General features: G+C 43.4%; 1 protein-coding gene across 1 annotated transcript in view; it reads left to right on the plus strand.

Annotated features, from left to right (window-relative positions):
• Positions 1-4852: 4852 nt before the first annotated feature.
• Positions 4853-14405, plus strand: part of LOC133760473 (zinc finger protein 658B-like) — a 30992-nt gene continuing 21439 nt past the window's right edge. Inside the window, 1 exon segment of the mRNA XM_062193025.1 lies at positions 4853-4933. The gene's annotated coding sequence lies outside the window, so the exon portion shown is untranslated.

Consider the following 14405-nt stretch of genomic DNA (forward strand, 5'->3'; position numbering starts at 1 on the left):
ATTGACTCATAAGATGAGTCTTCTATTTAGTTGACACCTCAAGATTCTGTTCATTCAATAAGTCAATATCATCTGCCCTCTGTGGGTATGTGGGAGATCTAGTGGCAGGAGAGTTTAATGCAAAAAAGAACATATCCACCTGCGGCACCAGTACTCTGGGTTCTAGTCCCGGTTGGGGCGCTGGTTCTGTCCCGGTTGCTTCTCTTCCAGTCTGGCTCTCTGCTGTGGCCCGGGAAGGCAGTGGAGGATGGCCCAACTGCTTGGGCCCTGCACCTGCATGGGAGGCCAGGAGGAAGCACCTGGCTCCTGGCTTCGGATCAGCACAGTGCACCAGCTGTAGCGGCCATTTGGGGGGTGGACCAATGGCAAAGGAAGACCTTTCTCTCTGTCTCTCTCTCTCATGGTCTAACTCTGCCTGTCAAAGAAAAAGGAAAAGGAAAAGGAAAAGGAAAGGGAAAAGGAAAGGGAAAGAAAATAGAATAGAATAGAATAGAATAGGGCCTTCCCATGAATGAGGAAACCTCAGGGTAAAACAATTCTGGCCTCAGATGGAGGACCTCCACAGTCCCTCTGGTCAACCACAGCCAGAGGTGAGTTTCTCCTTCTTGTTATGCTTCTCTACAGACATGAGCACCAGGATAGAAGCTAGGACATCTCAGCCTGGTACAGGTTAATGACAGCTTGACAGTCTCCATGCTCTGGCCCCAGCTTCAGTTACCAAGCCTCTGCCTATCACCTGCCTATTTTCTTTTCAGACAACTGTGTCATTTCTGGGGTCTCCTACCTGAGATTTGACCTTAACCCAACTGTGCTTACCTGACATGGATGTGAAATCCACAAATGATGTAGGTGATTCTATTGTGCACCTACACCTTTTATCACACTGTTTTATAATTGCCTATGTCCTTGTCACCTGTCCCCCAGGACTGAATTGTCTTTAGGGTAAGGACTATATTCACATCATTCATGTTGTATCAGTTTTACCCAGGAGAGTACCAGGCATAATGCAGACAAATCATCCCTGTCTCCCTTCCTCCTCTGCTCCTAATGCCCATAGTGTTAGGTGCTCTTGGTTTTCCCCTCCTCCTCCACACCTCCCTCTGCACACTACAACCACATTTAGACCCCCACACACTATGCTCCTCTACCCCCTCTGACCCCATGTGCTCTCCAGTTCCAGTGGCTCCACACAGAAAGATATAGCAAGGGAGTGAGGCTTAGTTGTACCCATAAAGCCAAGCTCCTGTGCTCCATTATCACTAGATGAATTATGGATGTTGGCCTTGAATGTGTTGATTCTGCTCAGTTCTGATGGCCCCATGACAACTCAGAGCATGGTAATCTCCCAGAAATAAAAATGCCTGCCTGCATATTACATTCAGCTAGGGGCCACAGAGCTCTGCATCACTGTTCTTGGAGCCCTTTTGACTTAGTCACAGTTCACACCTACTGCTTTCTTCTTCTCTTTGTGCCCACTCCGCCTGCTAGAGGAGCCAGTTTACGAGCCAGTTTAAGAGCCATGATGCTGAGCCAGTGGCAGGACACCTCACTTGGACTTTATAATGCATATTTTGACTATTCTGGGAGCATTTTTACTTATGTCCTGCTTCATTGTACTTTAAGTACCTGAGATTGCTGGACACATGAACTGTGACTTAGTGAGGTGTTCCAAATTCAGTTATGAATTATGTAATTTTGTGAGATTTTGAATTTTATTTTTATTTAGGTTGTTCTTATAGCCACTGATTATGTCTTCTAGTTTATTTTTTTAATAGTTTCTCATCAGCATTTTTTAGATTTTATTTACTTATTTGGAAGGCAGAACTTCAGAGAGGCAGAGGCAGAGAGAGAGAGAGAGAGAGAGGGAAAGAGAGAGAAAATCTTTGATGTGCTGGTTCACTCCCCAGATGACTGCAATGGCTAGAACTAAGCTTATCTGAAGCCAGGAGTCAGGAGCATCTTCTGGATCTCCAATGTAGGTGCAGGGGCTCAAGGACTTGGGCCATCTTCTATTGCTTTCCCAGGTCACAGCAGAGAGCTGGATCAGAAGTGGAGAAGCTGGGACTTAAACTGGTTCCCATATGGGATGCTGGCACTGCAGGCAGAGGCTTTACCCACTACACCACAGCGCTGACCCCATGTCTTTTAATTTCTAAGTAACTGCATCATAGTGAGGATCATTGTATATGGTAGCAGTTAACATGATAGGCTTGATGATTTACATAGGGCTTATGCATATCATTTACCCATGAGATTGTGTTCTAGATTTATGGAAACTTTGTAAGTTGATTGGAGGTAGCTTTTTGTTACTGATGAACATTAATGTAGTAAGAACATCTTGTCCTTTAAAAATAAAATCCAAATTAAGATTTATACATGAGTTTCCATCTGCCTTCACCCACCGTATTAAACCATTGAACTCCAGTTGATTCTATATTAGATCTCAATGTAATATTTGCCTTTTCTTCATTCTCACTGCCACAGTACCTCTGCGTGGATCCTACTAAATTATCTTTAATAGACTAATATACCCTCTGTCTTTTATTTTCCTTACCATTGTGTCCAAAACCTTTTGTGATTCAGCCCAGTCTCCCTGCCTGTATCTGGTTGTTCAGTGTCTCTTACTTCAATTCCTAGGGAAATCAAGTGGCTGGTAGTTCTTTCCACACACAACACAGAAGATTGCTCAATAAACACTTATTAAATAAATGAATGGAATGCCTTCCATAGCAAGGGTGAACATTTGACCTGTTGGCCTGGATGGTTCCTGTTTATACACTTCAACCCTAATTGTGACAGTCTTCAAATAGATTTCTATTCCCTTGTCTCCTCTACTAGGCAGTTCTTGGGGATCACAACTCTTATTTGTTTGTTTCTATATCCTCATTTATTCATTGAACTAAGAGACTTACTCTGTCCAGATGCTGAGTTAATTTCAAGGCAAATGTGTTTTTTGTCCCCATGAAAATTTCAATTTGGCAAGAAAGAGCAATCTACCCTAAGAATATTACCTGACAGTAAACACTAGTGTGAAGTCAATGGACAAATATTTAAGCATTCCTAATCCAGCAACAACTTTAATCCCATGAACTATAATTGACAGAAGCAATCATAAACATAGAACTCCATGTCATCCAGTTATCCATTTGCATTTCTACTTAAAAATTTTAAAAATCATATGTATATCTAAGATCACATAATATATATATATATATGCTATCTTGATATTAAACATAAGAAAAAATGAAAATGACCATGGAATAATAGCAACTTTGAATTGCCTTCCTTTTTAGACAAGTTATAATCCTATGTTCTCTACAGTGTAGATTATTGTTTTAGGTACTCTTCCTCTCTCTCACTTTTTTTTAAAAAGATTTATTTATTTATTTGAAAGTCAGAGTTACACAGAGAGAAGGAGAGGCAGAGAGAGAGAGAGAGAGAGAGAGAGAGAGAGAGAGAGAGATCTTTCATCTGCTGGCTCACTCCACAATTGGCTGTAATGGCTGGAGCTGTGCCCATCTGAAGTCAGGAGCCAGGAATTTCTTCTGGGTCTTCCACATGGGTGCAGGGAACCAAGGACTTGGGCCATCTTCTACTGCTTTCTCAGACCATAGCAGAGAGCTGGGTCTGAAGTGGAGCAGCTGGGACTCAAACCAGCACTCACATGGGATGCCAGCACTGCAAGAGGCAGCTTTACTTGCTTCACCATGGCACCAACCTCCCTATCTCTTGTTTTTTTTCCCCAGATGACAAATCTGGGGTTTTAGAAACTGAGCCTCAAGACAAAAGAATTTCTTAGACCAATATTATATTTTAGTTAGCTTTAACCTAGACGTTTTAATGATATTGCCATGGGCAAATTCTAAACTCTTTGCACCTCAGTTTCCCCTTAGTGAACTCCTGATTATACTGTCTCCAGAATTAATCCAAGGTATAAATGCTATGAGGTAAGGCATTTAGTCCCTAGATCTTGCTCCTAGAAGATACTTAGCAATGTTAGTTCAGTATCCAGTTCCCTTCTTTGTTTCTATGCTTGAGGAATTAAAAGATGGTGTAAAATGATTTGAGAAGAACTATAAACATCAGTAAAACACAAATAAAAATTGTATTATCAAATCTGCATGTTAAACTCTACCCTCTACACCTCTGCTAAAAGGTATATTGCTTTCATAATCATTTGTTATTTGAAAGAAGTTTCCAGGAACAATGCAACCCATAAGATGTTTCCGGAAGAAGACAGAGGTTATGAAGGAGCCAGGATTTGGGATCAGTTACAGAAGAGAGTGCCACACTTTAAGATTTTATTCAGTAAAGAACACCAACTGATCCTTGAGATTTTGGGGTGGAAAGGAAAAGAAGGAGGGATGTGAACAGAGCGAATGCCCTCTGCTGGCCAGTATTTCTCCATTGCCCGCCCGTCTCTAGAAATGCGCAGCCTGGACTCCATTTCCCAGAGCCACCAGGTGCCCTGACGTATTCTGCGTTCCGATTGCCTGTGCGTGTGGACGTGGGAGTACCTGTGCCTGCATTTGCGCATGTCGGTGCCTGCCCTCTGGCTCAGAGTTGAAAACAGAGGAAGTTCATTCACGGATCGGAGTCAGCCTGAGAGGCCACGCTGCTCCTGCTCCCGCATTCCGTGCGGCTCTTGCTCTGCACACGATCCCAGGAAGTCCGCGGAGACACCCTGAGCCGCCACCCCAGGAAGTCCGCGGAGACACCCTGAGCCGCCACCCCAGGAAGTCCGCGGAGACACCCTGAGCCGCCACCCCAGGAAGTCCGCGGAGACACCCTGAGCCGCCGCCCGCTCTTCTGTGCCGCTTCATTGCCGCCTGTGGGTCCCACATGCCGGGGACTTCTTCTGCCCCACACTCTCCGCTTTGCTCCCTGAGTGTCCTGAAGCAGGGGGACGGGCTCCCGGGACTTCCCACGGCAAGTATGGAGAACAGAAGGGGGCACAGATGAGTGTGTGGGAGAGGGGAGGGCGAGAGGGCGGCTGGCGGCTCCGCCATGTGGCTCACTTGCTTCTCAGTGATCCTGGTGGCTTCCCAGGGCATGGTCAGGGCTGGGACCTTGGCTCTCGTGTCTCCGGCCGCCACTGCCCAGCCTCCCAGTGCCCGGCCGGCCCGCGTGTTACCTGGCTCAGATTTTCCTCAATGTGCTTTATGTGGTGGTTACAAGACAGAGAGCACCGGTCAGGACAACTGCACTGGCAGGGCAGGTGAGAGGGCGGGGAAGAAGGCGGTGAGGCTGCCAGTTCGCTCTATTTAACTAAGCCCGGCTCCCACTTCGGGTGGGTCACAGAATGCCTTCTGGCTGCTGCTTCTGCGGTGCGGGGCTCAGTGGCCTTCAGAGGAGTGCGGGAGGCAGCGGGGGTGGGAAGGAGGGCAGACTAGGAGCTGCTCCATGGCCCCCGTTCTGCACCTCCTCGGGCGTTGGATTCCCCTCGGACACACCTGGCAGCGGTGGCCCTGCTGCTGAGTTTTCGCCAGAGGGAACAGCGTGAAGGGGGAGCAGTAACTGCGGGTTGATCCTTCTTCCGTGATTAGTTAGCAGACTTTTCAATCTGGAGTTTGAGGCCACAGAATCTTAGCTGACGATTTAATTGCTGCTTTTCAATTTCTGTCGTCAGCCCTTCTTCCTTCTGCGGTTAGGAAGGATGTCAACTGTCATTGCCTGCCGCTGACCCCTTTACAAAGTGAGAGCGAACTGTGCGGCCAACAGCTGGAGCTATTTGAGTCTGGATTTGCATGAAGTGGAGAACTATAAACACAAATACAGAAAAATAGTACTTTCTCTGCCCAGTTCTTCAGTCACCCAGTGCTCCACCAGGCTGATTATTTTACAGTCCATACTTTTTTAAAAAAAAAGATTTATTTATTTATCTGAAAGTCAGAGATACAGAGGGGCAGAGGCAGAGAGAGAGGGAGAGGTCTTTCATGTGCTGGTTCATTCCCCAAATGCCTGCAATGGCAGAGCTGGGCTGACCTGAAGCCAGGAGCCAGGAGCTTCTGGGTTTCCCACTGGGTGCAGGACCCCAGGACCTGGGCCATCATCTACTGCTTTCCCAGGCCATAGCAGAGAGCTAGATTGGAAGTGGGGTAGCTGGGACTTAGAAAAAATTCCCCCCTCCCTTTGAAAACAATCCACCTGGCAAGGCCCATATTGGATGCCGGCACTAAAGGGGGCAGCTTTACTCACGCTGCCACAGCCCTGGACCCCACACTGAATTAACTAAGAAGTCCAGTTACTGGTCTTATTTTGGGTTCTGTGTTTAACCCATGACATTTTTTTGACATAAGACGATATTAGTTCTACATTTTCATAAAGACCATGGTCTGTGGAAGCATCTGTACAAGTTGTCAATGGGAGGAGGGGTCAAAAAGAAGAGGGGAAAGAAAAAAAGTTCACCCTTCCCCCCACAGAGATGTGGAGTAGAAGATGTGACCTTGCAAACTATTGCTGAGTGAGTTTCAGTGTGATGCAGTTTTCACAGGAATAACTGAGAGATTCCAGTGTCCTGATAGAATGTCATTGTCACCAGATTACCAGCTTATGAAACTCAGGTAGCATAATGAGGCCATCTAGGAAGTAAACACAGAAAGTGATTTCTGGATAGAGGGTGTTAGGGTGACAGCATTTCTCCTCTCAACCCCAGTGTGCTGTTTGTGACCTTTTCTCTAGTGCCCTCCCTATCACAGTGCTTGTGAACGGACAAGCATTTTTGTGTTTCTGGTGGGAAGAGCTGTTTCACACCCATGAAACAACTGTAAGACCATTTTCTGAGCAACCATGTTGTCAATATGACTTGGAGAAAGCTGAGAACAGGATGCTTAGACTCATCAGGCTAACTGGCTGTCCTTGGCTCATCATTCCCCTCATGGCTATAGGTTTCTGGCAAGTTTTATAAAATGTGTAAGAGAAATGTTTTCATGAGATACATAAGCTGGTAATGAAGTAGCACCTTGACAGTAGGAACTCCATTTTGGAGCCCCTGAGACTCCATCTTGAGAAAGCACCCACCCCCCAACCATGAGACTCTGGTCTGAAACTATGATCTAAAGCACCATGCATTTGTGTCCCTTCCTCCTTCTTTCCTTCAATGCTGGAGCAGCCTGAACAGTTAAACTGGGCAGCTCTGGTCATTTTGGCTTTGGGTGCTTGGAAAGCAAGAGGAATTGTTTTTTCTGCAGAAAGGGATTGAGGAGGCAGTAGACAAAGTCAGCACTAGCTTTCTTGGCTCTATCTTATGTCAAATTGAGTCAGAATATTTGTGGTCAGTTTTCTTTTTTTTAAATTTTTTAAAACTTTTTTTTTTTTAAACAGAAAGGCAGAATGACAGAGAGGGAATTTTTAAAATTTGTTCTCTTTAATTTGAATCTTTTTTCTATTCTAAGAGATTTTTGTCTTCTGGTTCACCCCCCAAATAGCCACAACAGCCTGTGCTGTGCTAGACTGAAGCCAGGAGCCAGGAGCCAGATCTCCTACATGGGTGTAGGGGCCCAAGTATTTGATCCCAGGCCATTGGCAGGGAGCTGGATGGGAAATGGAGCCACCAGGACATGAACTGGTTCTTATATGGAATGTCAGCACTGCAAGGGATGTTTTCAACTAGCTGCACCACAGCGTGGACCCCTTTTTAAAACTTTTTAAAAGAAATGTATTTATTTGAAAGGCAGAGTTAGAGGAAAAGATACACACACACACACACACACACAGATATCAGTCTTCTATCCACTGGTTCACATCCTCAGTGGCTACAACAGCCAGGGCTGCACTGGGTCAAAGCGGGAGCCAGGAGATTCATCCAAGTCTCCCATGAAGGAGCAGGGACACAAGCACTTGGGCTATTCTCTGGTACTTTCTCAGGTACATTACCAGGGAGCTGGATTAGAAGTAGGGTAGCTGGGACATGAACCACAGCCCATGTGGGATGTCAGTGTCACAGGCAGTGGCTTTACATAATATGCCTCAATACTGGCTCCACATATGCTGGAAACATATTTAAGGGTTATTAGAAGGTCAGTTGATTGCCATCAGATGCCATTCAGATCTGTCCTACAGAACCATTTTGAAATAAGAAACATTTCTCACATGATTGAATGTCAGTCTACAAGACTGCTTCCTAAGGGAGAGAGCTTCAGAGGCAAAGGGGGCAGTGATGTAGAAAGGGAGTAGGAGTGAAGGATGAGGGAGGAGGTGGAGGTCAGTAGAGAGGCTGGGAAGTACTCAAAAGCAAAAAGTAATAGGACGCAGGTCATTTGTGTAGATTGCCAAAATTAACCATGTATATATAGCTTTTTAAAATTCAGAGTTAATTTCTGATATAGTTAACTCTCATTTCTGTGTTTTCATATGATAATGTTTATAAGCAGTAGGGAATGGGTGTAATTAAATGCAAAACCATACTCCTATATAAGAAATTTGTATTAGATACCAGCACCACAGGCTGTATTATTTCCTATGAAATTATTCCCATGTTTCTTGATTAACATTCTCTGTTGGTTTAAGAGGATGGCAGGTTGGGAGACCAGGGGAAGAGCTGAACAGGAAAGACCTGTTCAGTTGTGCTGAGCTGCAGGGAAACAATCAGGGAAGTTTGTGAGCAGGAAACCTGGGGTTGGAGGGTGAGAGAAGGCAGTGTAGAAGGTAAGTAGAGAGGAAATAATTGCAGAACATATACACAGATTAGTTTGGCAATACACCCAAGTGTGATTAGAGACCTAAAAGAGGGAAAGAAAAGTTGAAGACAGAGAGAGAAGAAATGGGAAATTGGAAGCATCAGAAGGGACTTTGACTCTGATCACACACCCTTTTGGAAGGTGTGGGGAAACAGGCCCTTGCACTCACATTGGCAGGAGAATAACACAGTACTCTCTGTGGAGGATACTTTGGCAGATCAAAGTTCTTTCAATGTAAATGTCCTTTGCTAGGATTCAACTGCAAATTTATCTTACATATATTTGGTCAAATGCATAAAGACCAAGTCAGTTCTTTGTAGTATTGTTGAAGATGGGAATAAAACAGAAGCAACCTAAATGTATATTGACAGAGAATTGGTAAAATGCATTATGGTATATCTGTTCAGTCAAATACTAAATATGTAATAGGTCTGAAAAATTATGTAGGGACAGAGTACTTATATGTAAAATAAGGTACAGAAAAAATGCCCCTTTGTAAAACAAAAGGACACATGCGTATGTATCTCTATTTTTTTAAAAAAAAATTATTTATTTACTTGAAAGAATTACATGGAGAGAGGCTAGGCAGAGAGAGAGAGAGAGAGAGAGGTCTTCCATCTGATGGTTCACTCTCCACTTGGCTGCAATGGCCAGAACTGTGCTGGTCCAAAGCCAGGAGCCAGGAGCTTCCTTGGGCCCATGTGGGTACAGGGGCCCAAGGACTTGAGCCATCTTCTGCTGCTATCCCAGGCCATAGCAGAGAGCTGGATTGGAAGAGGAGCAGCCAGGACTAGAAATGGCAAACAGATGGGATGCCAGTTCTTCAGGCCAGGGCATTAACTCACTGAGCCACAGCGCCATCCCCAGCCACAGTGATGGCCCCTGTATCTCTTTTTATAAAATTTAATTATTCATTTTTATTTCATTCAGAAGGAGATATTTTCCATTTCTCCCGGTGAATCAGCTGATTCACTCCCCATATGGCTGCAATGGCTGACGCTGGGCCATGCCAGATCCAAGAGCCCAGAGCCAAGAGCCAAGAGCTTCAACCAGGTCTTCCACATGGGTGCAGGAGTCAAGGACTTTGGCCATCTTTCACTGCTTTCCCAGGCACATAAACAGGGATTTGGATCAGAAGTGGAACAGTTGGGACACAAACTAGTGCCCATAAGTGATGCCAGCATTAAAGGTGGTGGCTTAACCCATTTATGCCACAATGCCAGTCCTCTGCATATATATCTTTATGAAGGCACTTCAAAAAGTTCATGAGAAATGGAATTAAAGATGACATTATTTTGGTGCACCTCTTTTCATAATACACACTACACAAATGTTTTTGAAACATTCTTGTATGCATGGAATTTGAAATTAATTACAAGGGCCAGCACTGTGGTGCAGCAGGTAAAGCTGTCACCTGCTGTGCCCACTGGGCACTTGTTTAAGTCCCAGCTGCTCCACTTCTGATCCAGCTCTCTGCTATGGCCTGGGAAAGCAGTGGAAGATGGCCCAAGTCCTTGGACCCCTGTACCCATGTGGGAGATCTGGAAGAAGCTCCTGGCTTTGGATCAGCTCAGCTCCAGCCATTGTGGCCATCTGGGGAGTGAACCAACAGATGGAAGACCTCGCTCTCACTCTCTCTGTCTCTGCCTCTCTGTAACTCTGCTTTTCAAGTAAAAATAAAAATTTAAAAATAAATTAATTACAGCAAACTAGATTTAATCATTTGATTGCATTTTTCATGATACTTTAAAATACTCTTGTATATATGCATATGAAATCTCAGAAGATAATTTAAGAAATAGTTAAGAGTAGTTTGTTCTGGGAAATATGACTACTATAGAATGAAGGGAGTCATGCTTTCATTTTATACTCTTCTGCAGTCTTTAATAGCTAATATGTGCATTGCTACTAAAGGTGTGCTTTTAAAGGTAGATAGAGAGAGAGAGGGAGAAGTTGAGGGAGTGATTTGTTTATTTGAAATTCAGAGTGAGAGAGAGGGAGAGGTCTTCCATCTGATGGTTCACTCTCCAAAATGGCTGCAACAGCCAGAGCTGTGCTGATCCGAAGCCAGGAGCCCAGAAATTCCTCTGGGTCTTCCATGTGGGTACAGGGGCCCAGGGACTTGGGCCATCTTCTACTGCTTTCCCAGGCCATAGCAGAGAGCTGGATCAGAAGTGGAGCAGCCAGGTCTCGAACTGGCACCCATATGGGATGCCGGTGCTTCAGGCCAGGGCGTTAACCCAATGCACCACAGCACCAGCCCTGGAATTGAGTGATTTTACCTATAAGCTAATTAAAACAGAACTCTTAGTACATTTTCCATGTAGACATTTAGTACGTGTACACATGTAACATAAACACGCATAATAGAACAATAAAGCAGCTTCTGAAACAGTTTCCTAAGATAGTTAGCTGATTTTTTTTACTACCATCAACCAATTAGAATTACTTTCTGCTCTTAGCAATATGAATTAACCATACTTTTTAAAGTTGGAATCTGTAGAACATTATTGGCTTTATCTGTTTATGGAACTGTCCCAGAGTATTGAACACAATAGAGGTCAGGGAAAAAGAGGTCCTTTGGAATCTGAAAGGACACATTTAAACAAAGAACCAATAATGTTTTAACATTATGAGCAGAAACTCTGATTCTTAAGGTTTGGAGAATACAAAACTCTGGATGCATAGGCTTTAAATAGCCATGTTTACAATTATAAACTCATTAACCAACAAGAATAGGCACTTGGTTATTACTTTAATGGCCAGAGTGTTGCCAGGTTGAAGTCAGGAGCTTCTTCTGGGTCTCCCATGTGGGTGTCAGGAGTCCAAGTACTTGGGCTATCTTCTACTGCTTTTCTCAGACCATTAACAGGGAGCTGGTCAAAAGTGGAATAGCTGGGATTTGAACTGGCACCCATAGAGGTTGGCAATGTAACAGGTGGCAGCCTTGTCTACTGCAACACAACACCAGCCCCCCTCTGCCTTTCAAATAAATAGAATTTTTAAAAAAGAAATGAAAAAGCCCTTAAGGTAGTAACAGTCATCATGACTGAGCATTGGAGAATCTTTTTATGTGATCTATTTTTTAAAAGAATTATTTATATATTTGAAAGGCAGTGTTATATTGTGTGTGGGAGAGAAATTGATCTTCAGGTTTGCTCACTTCCCACATGGCTGCAATGACTGTGGCTAAGCCAGGCTGATGTCACAGCCAGGAGCTTCTTTCATGTCTCTTACATGGGTGCATGGGCTATAGCATCTGGCTCATCCTGTGCTGCTTTCCCAGATGTAGTAGCAGGAAGCTGGATCACTTTGGAGCATTACTGTCTATGATACTCTTCTTGCAGTTCAAGGATTTAGAACCCATCTAGCACAATGTCTCATTTATGTGTGGGCCAATTATGACAGCTTCCAACTGTTCAAGGGTGAGGGAGGTGGGTCCTGAGATATTGTGTTAAACTAGATTTTAAGCTTTAACTCTTGGCTTAAGCTTTTGTTAGCAAAATTTATGTTGCCAATGATAATTCCAGTGGCAACTTTGGGTCTCTGGAATGCAACCAATGAAGGCATGCAGATCAACAGTAATGAGATCAACAGTCAGCACAATGATGTCCAGCTGAACTTAAATGGCTTTTACTGTTTATTAAAAGGGTGACTGGTAGTATCCTAACATCTGGACATAGACAGTAGACATTGGAGGCCATCCCCTCTGCCACATGGAGTATGCCAAGTTTTGGTCCACTATATATATATATATAATCTTTTATAAATACAAATTTCATGATTTCATAGGTACAGCTTTTGGAATATATCAGTTCTTCCTCCCATATCCATCCCCCACACCCCACTCCTATCCCAATTCCTACTCCCTCTCTCATCTCATTCTTCATTAAGATTCATTTTTAATTATCTTTATATACAGAGATCAATGCTATACTGAGTAAAGATTTCAACAGTATGCGTCTACACAGACATTCAAAGTATAAAGTACTGTTTGAAGACAAGATTTATCATTAATTCTCATAGTACAACAAATTAAGGACAGAGGTCCTACATGAGGAGCAAGTGCACAGTGACTCCTGTTGGTTTAACAATTGACACTTGGGGCCGATGCTGTGGAACAGTGGGTTAATGCCCTGGCCTGAAGCAACAGCATCCCATATGGGTGTTGGTTCTAGTCTTGGCTGCTTCTCTTCCAATCCAGCTCCCTGCTAAGGCCTGGGAAAGCAGCAAAAGATGGCCCAAACTCTTGGGCCCCTGCACCCATGTGAGAGACCTGGAAGAAGCTCCTGGCTTTGGATCAGCACAGCTTTGGCCAATTGGGGAGTGAACCACCAGATGAAGACCTCTTTCTCTGCCTCTCCTCTCTGTGTGTAACTCTGACTTTCAAATAAATAACTAAATCTTTGGAAAAAAAAAATTGACACTCTTATTTATGATGTCAGTGATCACCCAAGGCTCTTGTCATGAGCTTCCAAGGATATGGAAGCCTTTTGGGTCCACAAACTCCATCATTATTTAGGCAGAGCTGTAAGCAAAGTGGATGTTCTCTCCTCCCTTCAGAGAAAGGTATGTCCTTCTTTGATGGCCCCTTCTTTCCACTGAGATATCACAGAGATCTTTCATGTAGGCCATTTTGCCATAGTGTCATGGCTTTCCATGCCTGAAATGCTCTCATGAACCTTTTGTCAGATCTGAATGTCTTAAGGGCTCATTCTAAGGCCAGAGTGCTGTTTAGGATGTTTGTCATTCTATGAGTCTTTTTAATTCTATCAATTATCATTAGCAAACATTTGGTCTTATCTGTGTGATCCCTTTGAAATTTATTCCTTTCTTTATGCACTTAAAATGATCATTTTAACTAGTAAGATGGCATTACCTGCCAACTTAATGGTGTTTCCTATATTAAGGAGGCCTCAGTAGCCATGCTCTGATTTTACTGTTCTATATCCGTGACCAAAGTCCTAGTAGACAACATGGTTTGGAGAATCACAGGCTCAAAGTGTATGGGAGACTATATTTCCACTATAGCACAATGAATAGCCTTCTAATTTAATTTTACTGGCATATAGCAAGGTTTCAAAAGAGGTAATTTTTTGCATGACAGCCCTTGAGAACAAATGAACAGTACAGATGATCCTGAGAATTTAGGAGGCATGTGAGCCCATAGAGTTAGGAAGTCACTGAGAATACTAAAGACAGTGCCTATAGAATTTATTTTGATTGATTTCAGTACCTTTTGTTGGAGGAGGATCCATATAAGCTGCAATTATTTATAGCTGACAGATGGGGACAGTTAGAACTATCACATTTTTGTTAATTAAGTCTAATGCCATAAATTTTAATGAATGTAGACATTGAGTTTTGGGGTTTTGGGGGGCAGTATCTTATTTTAGCTTGTGTCCTTGGATTCTATTTTCTCTAGCCAATTTGTAGCTGAAAAATTTATTTTGTTACTGTATTAGATCATCTCTGATTTCAGTGAAATTTTTTGAGTATATGTGACTATTGGAAATTTAGGCAGTATGATAGTTAAAGTGAGATGTGCCAAGTAAATTAGTTATTTTTCTTCTGATAAATATTTTGTAACTTTTCAAAATTTGTGTTGAGTACCCTGCTTAAGTTTTGTGGGATCCCAAAGTAAGAATGTTATTTGAGCCACACTACAGGGAACATCTATGAAATTTTGTGAATAACTGCAATTTTTTTACTTTGTTTTTCTTTAGT

The sequence above is a fragment of the Lepus europaeus genome, chromosome 5 (genome assembly GCF_033115175.1).
Source record: "Lepus europaeus isolate LE1 chromosome 5, mLepTim1.pri, whole genome shotgun sequence".
Lineage (NCBI taxonomy): Eukaryota > Metazoa > Chordata > Mammalia > Lagomorpha > Leporidae > Lepus > Lepus europaeus.